Consider the following 23,028-nt stretch of genomic DNA (forward strand, 5'->3'; position numbering starts at 1 on the left):
AACTTTCACCAACAATGCATGAGGGTGATTATTTCCCCACAGCCTGGCCCACAAAGGGCGCTATCAATTTGTTTTTGGATTTTTGCCAATCTGATAGGTGAAACATTGTATCTTAATATAGTTCTAATTTGGACATGCTTTTATGTACACGGCGTCTGGTTGGGATGTGGGGAATGCAGTGTTGTATTGGGGAGCAAAGGACTTTCTAAGGCCAAGCTGTTGAGGAAGGATCTATGCACCTGACCTCATTTGATTTAACCAGTGGGCAACTGGCCAGAGAGAGACTGGAACCACCCAAGTCATCTCCAAATTTAAAGGTACCTGGAAAAGTCACTCGGCTTCTCCTTGCCTGTGGATGGGTGGGGTGGGGTCTGCACATCAGCTTAGGGCGACCTGTCAGGACGTTGAGAGGTCCCTGGGGTCTCATGTCAGTGGGGAGGTTTTCCCTGAGACCTAACTTCCTCCACTAAAGATCATTCCATTCTTCCAGGTTGGCACCCTATGGATTGGAAGAATCACAAGATGGGAAATGCCAGTGAATGAATAGGTGCTTATGTCCCTTTTGGTCTCACTAGAATCACAATTTCCATGGTGTCCCTCAGAGACCACAGACCCCGTTGGGAAGAAAAGAAGGTTAATTTAACATGATTTATTCTCTGTTAACCCATTCTTGCTCCATGCAATCCCTAGTCTCTTTCCTGATACTCATTCCTCTAAGGAGAGGACAGAAGCCACCTGACCCTAAACCCTCAGCCTGGCATTGCTGAGGCCAGGGAGGCTTCGTGTAGGATCCTGTACCCTGGGAACCTGCCTGTGTGTTTAAATGCCGGGTCTCCTTCTTTGCAAATTGTCAGTCTTTACAATTTGTTACAGGCATGGTAATATACAAATGTGTGTGTGTGTGTGTGTGTGTGTGTGTGTGTGTGTGTATTGAGGAATCTGACATTTAGGGTCAGCTTCCAGTCTGAGGTCAACAGCACCCCAGACCCAGCTTGGGACCACAGAGCAGCTTAGTTTGAGGCTCAAGGTCAGCATCCCAGAAACTCTGGCCTGAAGACATGGGCAAAAAAGCAGCTTCTCAGAGTCAAGAACATAAAACATCAGAGCTGAAGAAGTCTTAGTCAGTATCCAGCTCTTTCATTGCACAGTTGGGGAAACTGGGTTGCAGGTAAAGTGAAGGACTCACCTGAGGTTCCCCAACGAGCAGATGGCAAAGCCAGGCTGGGCAGGTGGTATCAGACTCCCAGGCCTGCCCTTGCTGGGTTCTCTGCCAGCAGACCTCTTTCAGCTGAGCACTAAGGGGTGGGGGCTTGGTCTGCAGCCCCAAAACAAGCCCGCATGCCTCCCTAAGTGTGGATGCCCAGGATGGGTGTTGCTGCAGCTGCTGCCCCCATAGCCCGGATGGCTGCTGGCTCAGGCAGGACCCCCAGAGGCCAGGGTGGACAAGGGGATACACAGGGCTCCCTCTCAGCGTGCCCAGATTTGTCTCCCACCTGCTTTTAATTGCATGTAATAATCAGCAGAGGAACTGAGTCAATCCCTGGCTCCTTTCTTCTGATTCCCTTTTCCAGACATGGGGAGAAGGGGCAGGTGGAGGCATCCGCCTTCCCAGAAGTCAGCCTAATCTCTGCCTGTCTTGAGAAAGATAATGAGGATTGCTCTGAAGGGTGGGGACAGGGGCTTGCTTGCTTCTTTGGCAGGGCACGGAATTTCTGAGAAGCCCTTCCCCCAAGATGCCAAGCCCCAAGTCCAACTGCCAGGGCTCAGGGAAAGAGGAACCTGGGGAACTAGGCATGGAAAAGGGAAAACCCTTAGGGCGGAGATATGATGTGTCACTCAGTGCTTCCTCATTGCCCTCCAGATAGGTAGGCTTCATTCCAGCCTCCCCACCTTTGCTTATGCCCTTCGTTCTGCTGGGAACTCCATCTGCATTCCTGTCTGCCTGCTCCAACCCTGCCCATCTTGAATGCTCCAGCTCAATCCAACTCCTCAAGAAGCTTCTGTGGCTGTTCCATCCTAGTGAGCTTTCTCCTCCCGCGACCCTCAATGGCTGGGATAGAAGTTGCTCAATAGATTCTCATTAATTAGAATTTATTGATCACCTATTACATGTCAGTGTCTTGGACTGGTTTCCTCTGAAATAAGGACTTGAGCATTAATAGTTTATTTGGAAGGTTTCCATAAAACACCAGTAAAGGAGTAGAGAAGTGAGGCAGGAAAGAGAAAGAAGCCAATAAAATAAATGCCTGCTACTGAGTAGGTGACTGCTGTATGCAACTGGGGACCTTTGGGTAACTCATCTCAAAGTTACCCACCCAGGGGGCAAGGGAGCTAGGGTATTAGCCACGAAATCATGTAGCCATTGGTTGAGAGATCCTTAGGGAAGTGGGTGTCAATTCCCTGGCACTTCTGACCTGCCCTGTATGGGAACCCAAACGGGCTCAAAGTGTCAGAACGGTGGGTGCTGAGCGGACATGGGTGGATATATCCGTGTCTGCATATGCTGATAGCTGAGGAGACAAAGATGAATAAAGCAATCCCCTGCCTTTCAGGAGTTGTACAATCAAGTCAGGGAGGCAGAGGGTTAAACGCATTGTTCCAGGGCAGCACAGTACATTCCAGAATAGAGGTACAGTACATCCTCACTTAACATCATCAATAGGTCCTTGGAAATTGCAACTTTAAGTGAAATTACGTATAATAAAATGAATTTTTTTCTCACTTAAAAACAATGTTGAATGAAATGACATTATTTGAGGACCCGCTGTCTGTCATTTTGTTTAAAGTCAGTACTGTCTTCATAGTGGGCTGTGGGAGTTTAGGGGTGGGACACTTGACCAGCCTGGAATTCAGGGAAGAAATCCTGGAGAAGAGTGGAGTTTTGAAGGCAAATCATTGCCACTGTGAAAAATGGCAGCAGGACATTCTACTTAGAGGGAACAGCATGGGCGAAGTCACCATGTGGGGTGGGGGGTGCTCTGAGCCTGCTGTCAGCTGACATGGCCAGCTCTGCTACCATCTCCATCCCAGCATAAGGGTCAGCTCAAGTTCAAAATAATTTTGAGATAGCAACTAATCTTAACTGTTAACCAGGGAGGACTGGCTGATGTTGAATTTGCAAACACAGGAAGATTTGCTCATTTACTGAGCTTAGTTAGAAATGTGTCACCCACACTCTTTAAGTAAATCAACAGTCTCCAGACTGTATCCACATTTGGGAAGACATTGGAACCTCACTTTTATTCTTTCTTTTGTCCTTTATAATGTACATAATTTATTAGTATGGTAGCACATATTGTATATCTTATATACATGTAGGGGCATATGTCACAGATTTTCTGTGGATAGAGGTATACAATCAAAAGAATTGGGAGCCTACTGAAGTGGGTGATGGCTGAGGTAAGCTTGGGATATGCTTTAGAAAGAAGGTTCTAAACCCAGCTCCCCTACCCCGTCCCTACTGGCAAGAGGTTAAGGTTGGGCTTTCTCTCTAGTGGCATCCCTGCTTGCTTGTTGTGCCATGTGAACATAGGCCATTTGAGGGCCAGGTTTGGGCTGCAGCTGTGGAATAGGCTTCTTTCTCCCTCCTCAGGCCCACTGACCCACCCAGGGGCTTGAGTCTTCTTTGGTAGAGGTGGCCTCCGTTTGGAGCCGTTTCCATGGTTATGAGGCAGGAGCCATCACTTGCTCTTTCTGTCCCTTGCCTCTGACTCTGATGGGTCTGCTCTGGGCTCCCTCCTGTCTGGTCTGAGGTCTCCAGGCCTGGTACAGGCCCTGCGCTCACACTTTCTGGCTGACTCACAGCTTCTCCAGCCACACTCCAGCCCCTGCCACTCACTCCTGGCCTGGCCCCATGGTCAGAGCTACTGTCAGTCACTAATTATCTTAGTCATCTTTCCATCCATGCTTGTTGAGCTAATGGAGAAGACAAACAGAAATCTCAGCAAATGTGGAAAATTCCTGCTGACAAGGCAAGGGGCCCTGGCCCAGGTTTGGTGAGATTAGACTTTCCCCAGTGAGGCTGCAGGGACGGCCCCCCAGTTTTGAACAGTTTAATTGGGAAGTGGCGGGCAGCCTTCCTGGTCAGTGCTGTGCCCCCTTGTTGGCCGTCCATCTTATCAAACACAGAGCAGGGCTTAACTCAGGGTGGGAGCGCTGGGGAACGGGGGCCACAGAGCCAGGTCTTGGTGGTATCATTATTCAGGCAGCCCCAGGGCTGTCTCTCCAGTTGGGATTCTTGGTTCTGGGGTCCTCCCGCCCCAACCAAGGATGCCCAGCTGGCCAAGTCAGCTGAACGGGAGGGTGAGGCCTGGGCTGCACGCTCTCTCACACCTGAGGCCTGTTAATAATTACCCCTGGGGAGGGCAAGGCCCCAGCAGACATCACTAATGAGCCTGCTAAGTGACAGCTGGGCCCTTTCCCCCTCACCTGCTCAGGAAAACAAGATCCGACCAAGGAATTATTTAACCCTTTTTGGGCTGGGAGCTCCCTGAGGACAGGGTTGTGCCTTCCCCTCAGACTGGGGCTCCCTGAGTCCCTGGAGCCTTCTCCATTGTCAGCACAAGACTTCTTCTATTCCTGTTGTCAGTGCTTGCATTTCTGCTCTAATGGAAGGCTGCTCTGTTTAGTGTCAGCTCTAAGCAGTGCTGTCCGCTAGAACATTCTGTGATGGTGGAAATGTTCTCGAGCCGCACTGTGGAAAACAGTAGCCACTAGCCACACGCGGGTACCGAGCACTTAAACTATGCATCTGATTTACGGTAGTTTTAAAACCCAATTTTAATTTAGATTATTTATGAATGAGACAGGGTCTCACTCTGTGGCCCAGGCTGGAGTGCAGTGGTGCAGTCTCGGCTCACTGAAGCCTCGACTTTCCAGACCTAAGCCATTCCCCCACCTCAGCCTCCTGAGTAGCTGGAACTACAGGCACACGCCACTATGCCTGGCTAATTTAAGAAAATTTTTTTGTAGAGGTAGGGTTTCACAACATTGTTCAAGCTGATAATTTAGATTTAAATGGCCACATGTGGCTAGTGGCTCCCATACTCCGTGGTGAGGTCTATAATGTTTCACAAGGGAGGCCTTGAACGGGTGGTGAACAGATTTATGCAAAACAACCCTCTAAACTGCAATCCCATTGGTAGGTCAGAGCCCATTTTCTCACCCTTGCAGGCTTGAAGGGGCCCAGGGTTATTTTCCGTGGAGATGGCTCCTGGAAGGCTGGGTGGGTTTCCTCACTACATCCCTACAAAAGCCCCCAGGTGGCTGAGGGGCCCAGAGGAACAGGGATCTGGCCAGAAAGCACCTGTTCTTAACAAGGGTCCCCAGGAGCCAGGCAGCCCTCCCTCCACAGGGCACGGGGCTGTCGCTGCCTGAATGAGGGAGATTTATGGAAAATCCCCTCGCACAACAGGCGGATTTTCCAAGCCTCATTGGTTGTTCTGGTCTGAGCCTTCATTAAGGGGAACAGGGGACAATGGAGGAGGTAGGGGTGAGGCCCCGGGTCCATTCAGCTCTCTATCCTTTGGCACTGGGAACTCCATCAAGGCCCCCCCAACCCTTTCCTGGCTTGAGGAAAGGTCACACTCTCTCCCCTTTCAATAATAATAAAAGGCCCCAAATATCCAGCAAAGTCAGACTCGGCCTTTGAGGAATATCTTTCTTGCATTTTAAAAGATTTCCAGAAGAGATATTCTTTGGTTTTGCTTTACAATCCTCTGTGCCTTGTAATGCATGGTCTTGGAAGTTCCTCCCTACAGCTAACCTAATTTTATTACGCTTTAGGCCTGCCTCAGTAGGACTTCTCCTTTAAAGTTACGGCAACATTTCAAAGTAGCAAGATCAATTGTGTGACTTCCCAATAAAAATCCTTGATTGGAAGGAGAAACCACTGGCTACTAGAGCTGGAGGGACCCTAGAGATTTGCAGTCCGTTCCTCACTGTGCATTCAGAGAGTGTACCGCCCAAGCAGGCGGTACCACACTTAGAGCCAGAATTCATGCTCCAGGTGGTACCCACCTGTATACCAGCTGCCTCTGCTGCAGCACAGTCACATAGAGATCCAGAGACCCATTGAGACAACCCTTCCAGAGGAAAGAGCACTGCTTGACCCAGGGGAATGGATTTCTAAGAGTGAATATTAGGTCTCATCCCAAAGGCTTTTTGTCTTAAAGCCCCTTCCAGAAAGTACTCAGTATGTAGTAAGGAGATTAGTGGGAGTGTCTTAGAGGTAAGACCGAGAGTGGCCCTTTGAGGGTGGCGAGGGAAGAGAAGGGTGAGGCATTCCCAGGGTTGCAAAGACTCAGGAGGGCTATGGCAGGGGCCTGGGGTGCTTCCCCTGTGTTGGGGATGTGAGTGGGGCTGGGCATTGCTCACTGAGTAGAGTCGATGAGTACAGCCAGTTCCCTATAATGGTGGGTGTCCAGGTCCTGGGAGGTGACTCGCCTTGTCGAGGGAAACTGGTGGGAGCAGGAGGTGTTTATGGTTTTCCCTCTCCTGGGGGCAGCTGGAGTGAGCCAAGTTTACAGTTGCCCAGAACTCTATAAACACACTTGGCGAGCGTGTGTGCGTATGTGAGTGCCTGTGCGGGTGAGTGTCCCCTGACATCTGACTGTCACCCCTGCTGGGCGGCCCTGACCTTCCTGACCTTGTGAGAAAGGAGAGAAGATGCTAAGCTGAGTGACTTTGCTCTCTTGGGCCTGGTGACACCTACCGAAGGGGTCCGTAAGCCTGGGCTATGTGGGACCCTGGGGGCCCTGTAGGCTTCCTTGGGAGGAAGGCCTTGAGGGGATCCTGGAGAGTCGGTGTGGGGAGGAGGAAGGGCATTCCAGGCCTGGGGAACTGCAGGAGCAAGGAGGTGTGTGTGTGTGTGTGTGTGTGTGAAAGAGGGAGATCGGAGCAGGAAAGGGCGAGCCTTACAAGAAAGAGAAACTTTGGGGAAGCCTTTAGATCTGACCTGATAGTTCGTAGAGACATATTGAAACCCTGTCTGGCACACAGGCCCCACGTGCTTATTATCATTAGTAATTATGACACGACACAGAGGTATTCCCTGGTTTGGTGACTGGGTAGCCTGAGCCCTCCATATTCTGGCCAGTGCTGAACATGGCTGGCATTAGGGACAGCTTGTGGTCTCAATTAGGGGTCAGCAGTGGCCAGGGTTAGGGGTCAAGTGGTAGCCAGGGTAAAGCAAGCTTGTAGTCAAGATAAAGGGTCAGCTGTGGTTATGACTGGCTGTTGATAAGTGGTTGGGGCTATAGGTCAGATACTGACAAGGAACAGTTTTCTATGTATGATGCTAACTGCTCTGGAAGCAGCTCACCTTATCTTGGAGGCATAATGAAGAGGCAGGAGCATTTGTCTGAGAACTAAGAAGACTCGGGTGTTAACCCTTGTTCTACTCACTTATTCGCTGGGTGAGTTGCTTCACTTCTTTGAATGTCAGTCTTCCCTCTGCGGGAAAGTAACAATGCATGCCCTCCTGCCTTACAGTATGTGAGGTATTTGTTTCTGGGTATCCTATTATTAAGTGTGATTAAATAATCATTAATAGCAACACAGCCTTTCCAATCTCACCCTGTCAGGCCTGTAGGTAAACCCTCAGTGTTGGCTGAGGGTAGGTTGGGGGAGTGGTTAAATAATGGTCCACAGACTTGGCCACTCATTGGAATTACCTGGACATTTACAAGAGCATACTGATGCCTGACTTACTCCAACCCTCCTGCATTCTGAATTAATTCATATGGGGTGGCCAGGGCATCAGATGTGTTTTTAGACAAGGTCTCAGTCTGTCCCCCAGGCTGGAGTGCAGTGGCACGATCACGGCTCACTACAGGCTCGACCTCTTGGGTTCAATTCTCCCACCTCAGCCTCCCAAGTAGCACCAAGGACTATAGGTGCATGCCACTATACCCGGCTAATTTTTAAATTTTTAATAGGGACAAGGTCTCACTCTATTGCCTAGGCTGGTTTTAAACTCCTGAGCTCAAGCCATCTTCCCGTCTTGGCCTCCCAAAGTGCTGAGATTACAGGTGTGAGCCACTGTGCCCAGCCATGCATCAGAATTTTTGAAAGTTCCCCAGGTGATTCTAATGGGCAGCCAAGTTTGAAAACCACTGGGTAAAAGCCAGTACAAATGAACTAAAGAGAATGAGTCTTTAAGCAGCAACCTGAGCTGTAGATAAACCAACCAGCTGAATCCATGCCCCATTTCTGTGGGGAGCTGAGATGGGACAGCAGCAAGAGGCTTGGGGAGAACTTTCTCACTTAACCCTCTCCATACCTCTGCGTCTTCATTTGTCAAATGGGGTTATCTTTATACTTACCTCACAGAGGTTGTAATTTATAATAATCAGCCCCAGCCAGTCAAGAGATGTTGACTGAATATTGGGGACTGGAGTGGAGAAAGCAAGGTCCCTGGAACTTCCCTTCAGCGCTGCCTTACCCGAACTTTTTGAGGATAGTCTGAAGCCTGGGGATGGACAACATGACCTTGATGAACCTGGAATCTCCTGGCCCTGAAGAGGATCTTTGGCATATATGTCCCCTGTTTCAAACATCGTCCCACTCAAATGCACTCACATTCATTTCATCACGTCTTTCATTTTTTTGTTCATTTCAGAAAATACCATCCCCATACTAACCTGTAGGACAGGTGGGGGATGGGGAGATGGAGTTCCATCACCTCTGGCTCTTTCCAGGGTTGGGATGGGATGTTATGGAGCCCCTGGAAGCTTCAGCTGAGGGTTGGGGGCAGCTCCTGGCCAGGTTTCCAGTGTCTTGGTCCTCCGGGGAAAATGAAGTTTTCTTTTGTGGTCTGTGTGTCTTTAAGACTTGAAGGCTGTGGGGACCTGACTGGGGAAAATTCCAACCAGTGGGTTCCTTTGAAATGGAAGTGACATCTAGTGGTCTGAAAAAGAACTGGCAAGTTGACCCCCCCAGCCCCAGGCTGCCCCTGGGGTCCCTTCCCTGGCCCCAGGTCACTTTCCTGCTGGGCCACAACCCTGCTTGAGGGCAGTCTAAGTCCTGACAGTGGGCTCTTGGTGGCAGGGTGACTCTCTTGGCCCTGCCCAGGCTGGAACCCAGGCCAGGTACCTGCACTCAGGTCCAGACACAGAGAGGCCAGGCCCAGGGCAGCCAGAAGAGGCCCAAATATGCCAGGGCTGCAACATCGCGTCCCCAGGTGAGGCGGAATCCTTGGGTCTCGTGTCCGTTGATTCTGAGGAGCCCTGTCCTGAGTCCTCCACAGAAGTCAGAGTGCTGTGCAGGCCTCAGTGCTGAATCATCCTGTGGCCAGGCTGCTGTTATGCAATGATCCCGCCGTGGGTCCACTGGTGTCAGCGGCTGGCCTTCAGCCTCCCCTTCAGGGAGGCAAGGGGCTTTGGGCGGTGCATGTGCCCAGACTTGGGACGTGTGAAATGACGGCCTGCTCAAACACCTGGCCTTGGAACCAAAAGGGAGGGTGGGAGGAGGGGACAGTGCCCAGTCGCTTGTTCTCTAAGGTTCCTGACTTGAGGAGCCCCAGTCTGAGGGGGAGACATAGCCCTGCCCTCAGGGAACCCCAGAGATCCCTGATGAGGGCGGGAGCAGGAAGGAATAACACACGAGTGGAACAGACCTGATGACCCCTGCAAAGCGCCAGAAAAGCCAGAGCAGATGATTTTAGGACAGCAGGGCCCCAGGGGCTGTGCTGGGAACGGGGCAAGCGACTGGCACTGGGATTGAGTGGCTGCTGGTGCTCAGGGGAGGCAATGCCTTTAATGATGGCAGGGGACCTGTCCCCTGTCCTCCATGTGTGTATACCTGGGTTTTTCCCCAGCACCTGGTTCACAGGATGAGAGGCCTCAGTCCATCTCAGACACTAAGCCCCATGGCACCAGGGCCTGGGCAGGTAATAAAAGAGACTCAGCAGGACTGGGAGGGCTTGCTGGCATTGTTCGGACACTTGGCATGCCTCTGTTTCTTTCGTCTCTGCTGTGGTCCTCACCGGCAGCTGGGTGGAGAGAGAACCCACTTGGGAGGCAAGAGCCCTGTGGGCCACCTCAGCCCTGTCTCTGCCCTACCCCACCCCTGAGCGAGGCACAGCTGCCTCTGGCCTTATTTATGGTTCTGGAAGCTTCCTTGGGCCCCTTCTCTAAGACCCTTGGCTCAGGCACATCCTTCTGGGTTGGGAAGCGTCTATTCCAGAAGGTGGGTGAGTTTGAAGATAGACTTCATGAAAATGCTATGCAATTGGCTTGCTTCTGAGAGATTTGAACAGCTAGCATCTTAACAATCTCCCAGAATTTCTGAAGTAGAAAATACTTGTTTAACATTGTCTTATTTTTAAATAATTAATTTTAGTTCAGGCGTGGAGGCTCACACCTATAATCCCAGCACTTTGGGAGGCCGAAGCAGGCAGACTGCTTGAGGTCAGGAGTTTGAGACCAGCCTGGCCAACATGGTGAAACCCCATCTCTACTAAAAATACAAAAATTATCTGGGAGTGTTGACAGGTGCCTGTAGTCCCAGCTACTGGGGAGGCTGAGGCATGAGAATAGCTTGAACCTGAGAGGCGGAGGTTGCTGTGAGCCGAGATCGCACCACTGCACTCCAGCCTGGGTGACAGAGTGAGACCCTATTTCCAAAAAATAAATAAATGAAATAAATAAGAGATATTATATGGACACAGTGAAAAATGCAAGCGCAATAAGAATTAGGGAAACTAGGTGAAGGACATCAGCAGTTCTTATTTTTGCAACTTTTCTGCATGCTTAAAAAAATAAAAAAGTAAAATAAATAAAAAGTTAAAAACAAATTCAGACAGAAGTGTAAGCCTCTCTTCTAACCTTTCTTCTAGCCACTTACTCAGTCCTTCTCTTGGAGGCCCCTGAGTTACCAGTTTCCTGTGTATCCTTCTAAAGGTAGTCTAAAACATATATATTTATAAACTGTTTTCCTCCCACACGAATGATGACTTTTCTCCACACCGTTCTGCAACTTTTTTCTCTCACTTAACAATAATCTGGAGACCATTTGGTGTGAGCGCACAGACAGCTGCCTCGTTCTTTTTCTTCACTCCAGTTTATTCCACCAAACAGATGTTTCAAATGTTTATTTGGAAGAGATTGTATAATAAGGTGGTTAAGAGCATAGTCTTTGGAGGCAGAATGCTCTCGTTCAAGCCAGTTGTTTAATGTTGAGCCAGTTACTCAATGTCTGAGTGACTCAGTTTCCTCATTTGTGATCCAAAGATAACAGCATCATCTACCTTGAAGCATTTTGTGGAGATTCAATAAGATAAAGCTTGTAAATGGCTTAGGACAGTGCCTGGTGTGCAGTAAGCACTCAATAAGTGTTCGCTGCTCCTCCTGAGGTTATTTTGCCAGACCCTTTTTGAGAGAGCTGGGCTGTTTCCAGACTTTTATTATTATAAACAATGCTGCAAACAAATAGCCTTCCCCACACGTCATTTGCTCCTTGTGGGAGTGTATCAACAGGAAAAATTCCAGGGAGTAGAATTGCTGGGTCAAAGACCGTGTGCATTTTTAATTTTGAAAGATATCATCAGGTTGTCCCCCTTAAGGGGTGGTCCCAGTCACTGGGCCGCCAGCTGAGTTTGAGCCTGTTTCCTCAGCCTCACCAACAGAGTGTGTGTTTCATTTGAACATAGCATTTCTCAAATTTATTTGGGCAGAGAAGTCTGTTATGGAGTTTCTTGGGGGACCATTTGGCCTTCAAGCCCCTCTCCCCTATACCTGCCTGAGTCTGTCAAGGAGTTTGTTGGGAGAAGCCAGCCCACCATATGGTCTAGACTGGTCTACAGCCAGCAAAAGTCTCCTGAAAGTCTCTGCTAAGGTCAGCTGCATATTCCTTCAATATGTTGATTCAGGCAGGGTGCGGTGGCTCATGCTTGTAATCCCAGCACCTTGGGAGGCCGAGGCAGGTGGATCACCTGAAGTTGGGAGTTCGAGACCACCCTGGCTAACATGGAGAAACCCCATCTCTACTAAAAATACAAAAATTAGCCAGGCGTGGTGGTGCATGCCTGTAATTCCAGCTACTTGGGAGGTGGAGGCAGGAAAATCGCTTGAACCTGGGAGGTGGAGGTGGCGGTGAGCCAAGATCATGCCATTGTACTCCAGCCTGGGCAACATGAGTGAAGCTCCATCCCCACCCCATCCCTGACCAAAAAAAAAAAAAGATACAACAATATGTTGATTCAATATTACAGTGCTCACAAGTTTATATGTTGTTGGTGGCAGTCTCTTCTGGGGCCTGTTAGCATATTAAAACTACTGGTTAAATCTGATAATGCTTTAGGTTGTGCTTGTTTTTCACCATTTCATTCCTGAGCCAGGGGTTTGCAATTTCTAATCACATTTTTAACATTTTCTCACTCCTACAAAGGCACACAGACAATGCCAGTACTCAATTCGCTGTAATCATGGAAAGCCTGACTGCTCTACCTGGAATTAGACTTCCTGCTATGGATAACCTGTAAACCAACCTCCCTGCCTTCCCTTCGTGGAAAATTGAAGTTGATTATTTAAAAAAAAAAAAAAAAATAGACTCTGTATTAAGAGGCCCTGTCATCTGAAAATGGAAACCTCACCAACACAAAATATATCAAAAGGATGAGTATTCTTTTTACAAAAAGAGTTCCTACTGAGTTAATTTTAGTGGATTTTTAGTAAAGCCTTTTTAGACAACTATAACAAGGCAGAGAGGACTGTTTGAAGGCGGCAGCTTTGAGCAGGAGAGCAGGCCTGATGTGTCTCACCAATTCTTAACTTCTGTTCACCCGCAGCTTGCTCACCCCTGATCTCATGCAGGATCGGGCTGGAATGATCCTTTGTGATTCATTCTGATTTAGGGTGGCAGCCAAACTTTCTAGGACTTTTGCGGGCTCTGTGGGCTATCCTGCATCAAAGCCTCCAATGCCTCTTTCCTCTCCTCTGACCTTGCAGATCTGACAAATGCCAAGGACTTTGCCTACGCTGGATGTGTAGCTGAAGACTGTCCCAGGCTGCTCAGAGGGGCGGAAGCAAACTCGCTGCATCTCCAGAAGCCCCTCAGAGGTCAGGTTTAAGGTGAGGGTGTCCTTGAGTGAAGGTCAAATAGGTTTCTTTTCTCCTCTCTTTTTTGAGACAGGGTCTCACTCTGTTGCCCAGGCTGGAGTACGGTGGCATGATCATGGCTCACTGCAGCCTCAACCTTCTGGGCTCAAACAACCCTCCCCACCTCAGCGCCCCCAAAAACCAGGACTACAGGGATGTGCGGCCACACCTAGCTAATTAAATTTTCTTTTTTTCTTTTTTTTTTGTAGAGACAGGGTCTCCCTATGTTGCTTGGGCTTGTCTTGAACGCCTGAGCTCAAGTGATCCTCCTGCCTTGGCCTCCCAAAATACTGGGATTATAGGCAGGAGTCACTGTGCCTGGCCAGGTTTCTGTCTTCCCCCAATTGTTTAGTAAACATTTTTTTCCCTCTAATTAAAAAACACACTGAGAAAACTGCACAAATCATAAGTAAATAGTGCAGTGATCTTTTACCTGCAACACATCATCTAGATCAAGAAATATAGCTTTGCCAGCTTCCTGTAACCCTTGCCTGGTGTCCCCTCCCAGTTGTCACTCCCATCAAAGGCAGGCATTCTTCTGCCTTCTATTCCTGACAGTTAGTGTGGCCTGACTTTGGAACGTTGTATAAATGGAATCACACTGGATGAACTTGATTGTTTCTGGTTTCTCTGGCTCACCATTTTGAAATTCACCCATGTCATGTGTGCGGTTCACTTATTCTCATTGTGGTATAGTGTCCCGTTGTATGACTATGCAATTCTTAATCCATTCTACTGATAATCTTTGGGTTGTTCCTTGCTTAGGGCTGTGATGGATAATGCTGCTGTAACATTCTTATCTTTGCCTTGTGGTGTGCAAGTGTACACGTTTCTACTAAATACCTAGGAGTGAAATTACTGTGTCATAGACACTGCGAGTTTTCCAAAGTGGTTGTAGCAGCAGCATATGACAGTCCCAGCTTCTTCATGTCCTCACCAACACCATTGTCAGTGGTTTCACTTTAATATCCTGGTGGCCAAAATTACCTTTCTAAACCATAGATCCTTTGATCTCTTTCCTGCTTTGAGCTTCCTAAAATTTCCCCAACATTTTAGCATGAAAACTTTTACAGAAAAGTTGAAAAAAATTTTACAGTGATCACCCATATCATCACCAAACGTATAATATAATCACATCATCCACATCTTGTTATAATCACTTTTTCACATGTCTAGCTAGCTAGCCTTCCATCAGCCATCTTCTTTTTTCATTGTCAGTGCCTCTTTATGAAGGTAAAATTGACATACCAGAACATATCCTCATTTTAGGCATACATTTCATGATTTCAGTAAATTTATACAGTTGTGCAACCGTCAGCATAATCTAGTTTTAGAACACTTCTGTTACCCTAAGCACGTTCTCCTCATACCATTTGTAGTCAATCCCTACCACGGCTACCAGTCTCAGGCACCTACTAATCTATCTGCTTTTTTTCTATGTAATTTTGCCTTTTCCAGAAAGTCTTTATAGACAGAAGTATACAATGTATAGTCTCTTCTGTTTGGCTTCTTTCATTAGAATGGTGCTTTTGAGATTCATCTATGTTGTGGCATGTATCAGTAGGTTGTTTCTCTTTATTGATGGTTTCACCATGTTGGCCAGGCTGATCTCGAACTCCTGACCTCTGGTGATCCTCCCGCCTTGGCCTCCCAAAATGCTGGGATTGCAGCCATGAGCCACCGTGCCTGGCCTCAATAGGGGTTTAACAACAGGATCATAGTCTGGCATAGGAGAGGTTGCCCATTTATGGAGTGGTCTATTGTATGGGAAGAAGGAAGGATAGAAAGAAAGAGACAGAGAGGTAGAGACAGAGAGAGGAAGAGACAGAGAGATAGAGACAGAGATGAACTTGTTGCCTCCATATTCTCTGTCTCCAAGTCAGCAATGGGCCTCCTTCCCTTTGGGAAACTTCTTGACTGCCTGGCTCTCAGGTGCCCGTGGTACACCTTGCCAGTTAGATTCCTCCTGTGCTGACCCTTCTCTGCTCTGGGTTTGTATCTGTTTCAGGGTGACTGTCTCATTTAATCCTATAATGTTCACAGAGAGCTCAGCACGATGTCTGGCACATGGTTTAGGACTTGGGAACTGGTGGTCTTCAGTATCCATCTCCCTAGCAGCTTGCTGGCCTCTCTGAGGGCAAGAATTGTGGCTTCTATGTCCCTTCAGTGTGGCTCCAACTCCTGGGAAAGCCCCAGGCACATGGGGAGGGGGCAGGGAGGACAGTGGATGGGGTAGTGGGTTGGGGCCCTTACATAGTCAATGCCTCAGCACCCCAAACTCTGGCCGTCTGGTTAGGTCTCTATTAGGGAAATGGCCCTGGGCTGGGTCTGGGGGGGTCACTGGACCTTGGTGCCGAACCACAGCTGGGAATGCCAGCATCACTAGCAAATTCAGCATGGGCCAGGGGAACAAGGCTGCTGGGACCCCCTGCCAGTGAGGAGGACTGAGCAGCAGCCAGGCACGTTGCCTCCTCCCCACCTCCTTCTCAGCCTTATAATTCCCAAGATTCCTGTTGTTTTTCCAGACCCCAGACCTCCCTGTCTGTGCGCTTTCAGGAGTGCTGAGTGTGGGGGGCTCCCAGGCCCATGCCGATGATGCCCTCCTTCTTTTCCTTTCCAGGCTAAAATGACTTCCTCAGACCTGGATGTGTCTTCATGGCTTCGCTGTTCCTGCATGCTATGGTTGAGGGTTCCTGTTCTCTAATGCAGTGGTTCTCAAACTTGAGTGATGTATGCTCAAGTGCAGAAATCAAAGTTTTTGATCCAGCAGGTGTGGTGTGGGGCCTGAGAACCTGCATGTCTAACACATTCCCAGGCCATGTTCATGCTGCTGGGCTGGAACCACTCTTTCAGATCTAAAGCTTTGATCTCTCCTCCCGGGGCTCAGCCTGTGTCTTCTCTCCTACATGATGGGGAGCAGAGAAGGCAGGGGGCATCTTCTTCCTTCTCTGCACAAGCCCTAAAAAACACTTAGATCATAGTGACCTTGATGGTGACAGTAGGAAATCCATATTTGAGTTGCCTTTGGCCAAAGGGCATGGCAAGACTTACAGAGGGAAGAGCAGATACAATGTCCTGTCTTCAGCACATCATAAAAATAAAAACAGATGAAAGCTGGAGAGGATGTCAGAGTAGAGTTATGCATCACCTAACGATGGGGACACATCCTGAGAAATGCATTGTTGAGCAATTTCGTCATGTGAAACATCATAGAGTACACTTACACATACCTAGATGGTCCAGCCTGCTATACACCTAGGCTATGAACACATACAGTGTGTTACTCTACTAAATACTGGAGGCAATTGTAACACAGTGGTAAGTATTTGTATGTCTAACATACAAAACATATGTAAATATAGAAAAGGTACAGTAAAAATATGGTATGAATGATAAAAAATGGTACACCTATAGAGGGCACTTACCATGAATGGAGCTTGCAGGACTGGAAGTTGCTTTGGGTACGTCAGTGAGTGAGTGAGTGAGTGTGTAGGTCTGGGACATTGCTGTGCACTACTGTAGACCCTATAAACACTGTGCATTTAGGCTACACTACATTTATTTTAAACATTTCTTTTTTCAGTAATAAATTAACCATAGCTTAATATAGCTTTTTTACCCTATAAACTTAAAAAAATCTTAAAAACTTTTTGACTCTTTTGTGAACACAGCTTAAAACACAAACACATGGTACAGTTCTACAAAAATATTTTCTTTTTTACGTCCTTATTCTATAAGCTGTTTTCTGTTTTTAAATTTAAATTTTTTTGTGTGTGAAAAACGAAGACACAAACATATACGGTAGCCTAGGCCTATTTGAGGTCAGGATCATTAACATCCACTGCCTTCCACCTCCACATCTTCTGCACTGGAAGGTCTTCAGGGGCAGTAACAGGCATGGAGCTGTCATCTCCTATGATGACAATGCCTTCTTCCGGATACCTTCTGACGGGCCTGCCTGAGGCTGTTTTACAGTTAACATAAAAGTGTAAGGAGTATACTCTAAAATAACAATAAAAAGTATAGTAAATAGATAAACCAGTATCATAGTGGTTTACGATCATTATCAAGTATTATGTACTGTACATCATTGTATATGCTGTACTTTTATGTGGCTGGTAATGCAGTAGGTTTGTTTATACCAGCATCACCACAAACGTGAGTAATGCATTGCACTACAATGTCACTAGGCGCTAGGAATTTTTCAGCTCCATTATCATCTTACGGGACCACCATTATATGTGCAGTTTATCATTGGCTGAAACATCATTATGTGGTACATGACTGTATAAAACTAAATAGGTAGTTTCATGAGAGAAATAATCAGAAGTTACTACGCCGTTTTAACTAAGCATCAGTAATAACGTTAATTTTGATTTTGGAAGTAACCCATGTAAAAAGAACTCTGCAAATTACATAGGTCAGACAAGATAGTAAATGTAGCTTTTCTGGCAGTGTTCTAGAATGTTTATTCAGATTCAGCTCAATCTTGTGGTCAAGCTGGGTCTGACAAAAGGTCCTTAAGAGTTCTTTAACACACTCTACCCTCAAACCAATCCTATGAGGTAGACATTGTCATTCTCATTTTACAGATGAAGAAACAGGCTTAGCAGTTGTATGGTGGATCCTGGATTCCAACAATCTTTTTACTCCAACTCAGACTTTGGAACCTGAAGTGAGGTGGTTTTTTTTTTTTTTTTTTTTTTTACACAACACCACAGGTGAATGCTAATTAAGATTCTCCTGAACAATTTCTAGCCAAATCGCAGACACATGAGGCTGGATGAAGGCTAGGGCAAGCTCTTCTCTTGCTTGGGGTGTGAACTCCATTGACTTTAGCTTGCCCTGCAAGGAAAAGTCCAGCATATGTACCATCAGAAATGACAGATTTGGAAACAGAGTCCTATACAGACTTATCTGAGCTTTAGACAGGCAAAATTGATCAGGGTAGCGGATCTACTGTGATCACTTTTAATTGTTCTTCAGCATCTGGCAAAGTGTGTGTTTAAACAAGCCAGGTATGCTGCTTGCTGCTTGCTGCTTGCTCTGAGAGATTAGGGATAGTGCTGCATCCAGCTGGGCCACCCTCAGCCCACCCTGGGCCAGAAGGGTATTAAGTAAGGGAAGCATCTGCATCATGTGAGTGTTTACAGATGCCATATGAATAGACCCCATTGGAAACCAACTGAGCCACAGACGGTGCACCATGGCCTCCTGGAACTGTCACTGGGTCCCAGATTTGTGGTCTGGGTATCATTCCAGTGAAAGTTTATTGCTCCATAAAGAATTTAGGCAGGAAGTAAGATAGATTGTGGATTAGATAGTGACCTTTTGAGTTGGAATGGATGAGTGCTGCTCATGGTAGGGATGAGAATGAAGAAGGAGGAGGAAGGTGGGGGCGGATGGGGTTTTGATGATTGGAGGTGACAGAGGATGGTGACAGCAGTGGTTGGGGGGATGGTGGTACAGGAGATGGACGTTGTAGGAAGCTGGTTATTGGGATGATGGGCTGAGTAGCTCAGGGAACCAGCTGGAAAGTCCAAAGCCAGGGATGGGAATTTGATCATGGTTGGGGGTGGCTAGGGAGGTGAGAGGGTTGCTTGGGGGAGGCATTGCTTTCTGATCACCCGCTCCTGCTTCCAAAGGTGCCTGTTGAGGGTATTTACCAAACTTGCCCTAACAGCCCAGCTGGGAGGTCCTTCCTGGCTGAGATTTAGCAAACCTGTTTCCCTAGGAGGCCTCTCTTACCACAACAGACAGATGGGTGCTGATGTCAGCAGCAGTGCAAAGCTGTAAGTCAGCACTAATGGGAGTGGTACCTGAGGGCCAATGAGAGAGAGAGCTCTGCCCAGCTTGGCCTCCTCTGAGACCCACCCCAATGGGAAGACAAGGTAAGAAGCCCATCCTGGGCTTCCTGGCCAGGTTCCTGGAATAGGTGGCAGGTTCATGGTGGGTGACTGGGGCTCAAATTTGGCATCTCTGGGACATGGGAATTGGAAGGGCTTGTCATGGGCCATCTGGTTTAAGCCTATGCAGAGAAAAGAAAGGCATTAGGATTCCCATTACCTAGATGAGGAAACTGAGGCCTTGGGAGGGGGAGAGTTGTACCTAAGGTTAGCTGGAGAGGCAGCAGCAGAATCAGGCCCAGAACTTCTGTAAGAGCACCTCCATTTGTGTACAAGGGTGGGAGTATGGGGCAGTGAGCTCACCAGGACAGGAATCAGTAGACCTAGGCAGGCTGTTTCCTCTTCTGCAAAATGGGAGTGCCAAAAAGTTGCTCCTAGGATGTGGAGAGGATTAGACAAGATGGGCATAAGTAAAGCACCCTATGAACATTAATTTCCTTTTCCCCACAGATCATTTGTCCTGGGTGGGAGTCTTCAGTGCACCTCAGTGTGTGTTTGTGTGTGCATGAGTGAGTATGCTGTGTGTGTGAAAGCATGCACAAGCCCCTCCATGTGTGTGTGTTAGTGTGTATGTGAGCGTGTGATTTGCAAATCCTGACCAGGCGGCCATTGTGAGGGGAAGTGGCAATGTTTACCGACCTTGGGAGGTATTAGAGGTTGGAGCCTCTAGGATTGGCCTGGCATGGGCTGAGGTGGCGGGACTGGAGTTGGAGGTGCTCTGGATCCCCCAGGCTGCTGTAAACCCTGAAAGCTGCTGCTCTGGACACTAACAGGGCAGGGCAGGGTCATGCAGCTCCTGTTAGGGGCTTAGGCAAAGTCATCAAGTGACTCGGAGTAGGTCTTTAGGAGGTCCCCCTGGGCATTTGCTGGGGAGTCCAGCCAGGGGTGTCTGAACAGAGATGAGGGAATGGGCTGGAGGGCACCAGGGAGAGGAGAAGAAGCAGGGCTCCTCTCTCTGCCTCTTCAGGGCAAAGAATTCTGCTTTCTTTGTAGCTGGAGGTGACCTCAACTTCCTCCCCTTGCTCTGGGAAGAGGCCTGAATATAAGTCAAGTCATTTGTGCTAATCGTTGACATTTTTGAGACGTGCCTTCCCTGGGAGTTTGGGGGCCTAGTATGCAAATCTATGCACATTATGTGACATCAACAGAAAAATTGGAACCTCAGGGAATTGCTGGAGCAGAGAGGTTCTCCTTCAGAACTACTTCTAAGCTGCCTATAATTCCCCCCATTAAATTCACAGAGGCAAAATGTGTTGGATCCTGGAGGGTCAAGGCTGAGGCCAGATCACAATGGCCTTTCAGTCCACGGTCTCACTTTACAGATGAGGAAAGTGAGGCCCAGAGGGGAGGCATGACTTGCTTGAGATTATACAGTCAGTGGCAATGCTGGGGTCAGACCTGGCCCAGGATCATCCAGATTCATTCTTTGACTTAATATGCGCAACACACACACACACACGCACACAGACACACACACACACAGCCTATCCTTCGCACAGTACCCACAGCTTTATTTTGCTTCACAGCAGTACCTGACCTTGTATGTTTACATTTCCTTCTCCTTCTGCCTGACCAGAATAAAGCTCCATAGGGGTGAGAAATGTGCTTGTTTTTTCATGTTGTATTCACTGTCATATCGTCAGCATCTAAAACACAGAATGGTGGGATTCATTCATTCATTTGCTGGTCACCTCTCTGATGTGCCCTCTCCATTCCAGACCCTGGTGAAACAGAAAGGTGTCAGACCTGGCCCCTAGACCCTGGCTCAGGTGGCTTCAGGCCCTTTCTTCTGGGCCCCAGTTGCCTGGGGGGTGGGAGGGATCCCCTCACCCAGGTCCCACTGGCGCTGACTCTGGAAGCTCACCCCAGGGGAGGAGAAGCTAGGGATGAGAATTAAGAGTCCTCTCCAAGGAACTCCCAGAGCAAAATCAGGGAAGCCCCCATGGCACTGAGGAGAGTGGGGGTGTGAACACAGTAGCTTGTGACCAGGGAGGTGGCAGTGGGGAGGAAGGTAGAAGCTCATTTGGGAGGCAGGGTGTGGGGACTTGGAGGGGAATCCTAGGAGGAGAGGGTGAATGAGTACTGTGGAGGCTCTGGGCACTGGGCGTCTAGGGCAGGCTGTGCAGGTGGGGCTGAGAGAGAAAGAACACTGCCATTTATTGACATTTGGGGTAGGCTGAAGAGTGGGGGCTGGTGTAGAGAGGCAAAAGGCCAGACTCCAGTCCCTGCACTTCATATGGGCAGAGTGGCGAGGCATTACATAAGCCCCAAAAAGAGCTTTGGTCGAAGGCTTAATTTTCTCATCTGTAAAGTGGGGATGATAACATGAACCTGGGCATGGGGGCCTGGTGTCAGGAGGGAGGTGAGTCTCATATGAAGTAATCTGTCTGAACACCCTCAGCCCACTGCTGGACCCCCAAACATGAGCCGGCCTGTCTTCCCAGCCCTTTCTCCCTTTTCCCAGGGTACATTCTCTGGGAAGTGGGGCCCTGTGGCTGCTGCCCTGTGGAGGGGCCAGTCCCCATCCTCTCTGCTCCCCAGCCCCTGTATGTTCATTTGCCCAAGAGGTCACCCAGTTTCCTCTGTCCTAGTTGACCAGAACCCTCTGGACTCTGTGGGTGCTACGGGTTTTCTGGCCTGGACCCAGGCCTCCGCCTCGCTGGGGGCTATGAGCAAGAGAGCAGCAGACCAGATTTTGCAAGCCTGAAATAGTTTATGGCCAGGCTGAGGCCGGGAGGAAGGAGGGCATGGCCCCAGGAATGCGGGAGGAATGCCTGGGAGGCCCGTTCCGTCCCCCACCCATCCTCAACTCCCCAGGGGGAAGGAGTACAGCCCTCAGGATTACCAGGCACTGGGCAGAGAGAGGGAAATGGTCTGGGGCCTGAGCATTCCTGGGGCTGGGGTGGTCGCAGGGCCAGTGAACGGGTGTGTATGTGGGGTGGTCTTCCTGCAGACAGGAGTATCATCTCCTCCAAGGAGGCCACCTGGATTAGACTTCTCTGTCTATTCCATTCAGTCTTTCCTACTTACTTGCCTGTAGCACCAAGGATACATATCTTCATTGCTGTGTGCTTGAGAGCAGTGGGGGTTGTTTTTCTACTTGATGCAGGGCCTCTCTGTCTCCACTGTCAAACTGGGAGCTCCCTGAGGTCAGGGTTTGTGTTTTCCTTTCAGATTGAGAATTCCTTAAGGATTGAGGCTACGAATCCCCCATAGAGTAGAAGCCCACACATGCTTCCCATGCCAGAATGGGGTGGAACTGGAACGACAAGATGCAGTCTTCACCCCCATTCCTTTAGACCCAAGATGGGATCTCCTTCAATCCTGGCTGGAAAGTGGGATAGCGTTCGGAGGGCCAGTTGAGTCCTGTGGACCAGACAGCGGCCTATGAACAGCATTGGCCCTCCCATTTCCAACCATGTGAACACCTGCGGCCCCTATGTGGAGGCCAGAGGAAGGCAGGCCCCCGTTACCCATCTGGACAGTCCACTTGGCCCTGCTGGTATCATACCTTGGGCTTGCCCCCTCTGTATGTGGCCTGGGGTCTATTCCAGGAAGGGGTGGGCAGCAGAGGGTTGAGAGTGGACAGGCCACAGTGCTCCAGGCTGTTAATGATACCTGCATTTTCCTGGGCCCTATGGCCAGGCCGTCACCTTCCCTTTCATGTTTGGCTCTGTCTCAGTGAGCCAGTAGGTGAGGTGGGGGCTAAGAGGGAGCCCCAGTGTAGGGGCAGCCAGGCAGGCACAGAAGGAGGCAGAGGATTGGTGCCTGGCCAAAGTCACAAGGTTCTAGCACCCTCCATTTCCATCAATGCCCCAGCTCTATTATGGAAGACACAAGTTGCCAAAACTCCGGCAACTCTGGCTGGTCACACCCTGTCCTTTTGTGGACACAGCTCTCTGGCCTCCATGGGCAGGACGTCTATTTCCAATTCCCGCATGCACTCCTAGACCAGCCTCATTTGGGTCAGTCTGTGGTCAGGGTCATGGACAATCTCTGCAGGGTTGGGCCAGTCTGTGGTTAGA

At 48.9% G+C, this 23,028-nt stretch overlaps 1 long non-coding RNA gene across 1 annotated transcript; it reads right to left on the minus strand.

Moving 5' to 3' along the window:
• Positions 1-15,317: 15,317 nt before the first annotated feature.
• LOC130541632 (uncharacterized) lies at positions 15,318-22,778 on the minus strand. Its single transcript, XR_008955716.2, has 4 exons — positions 22,622-22,778; positions 20,541-20,649; positions 19,206-19,377; positions 15,318-16,264 (listed from the first exon to the last, which is right to left on the minus strand). It is a non-coding gene; the product is annotated as an uncharacterized LOC130541632 (long non-coding RNA).
• Between the last annotated feature and the right edge of the window lie 250 nt (positions 22,779-23,028).

Source organism: Pan paniscus, chromosome 5, assembly GCF_029289425.2.
Source record: "Pan paniscus chromosome 5, NHGRI_mPanPan1-v2.0_pri, whole genome shotgun sequence".
Taxonomy (NCBI): Eukaryota; Metazoa; Chordata; class Mammalia; order Primates; family Hominidae; genus Pan; species Pan paniscus.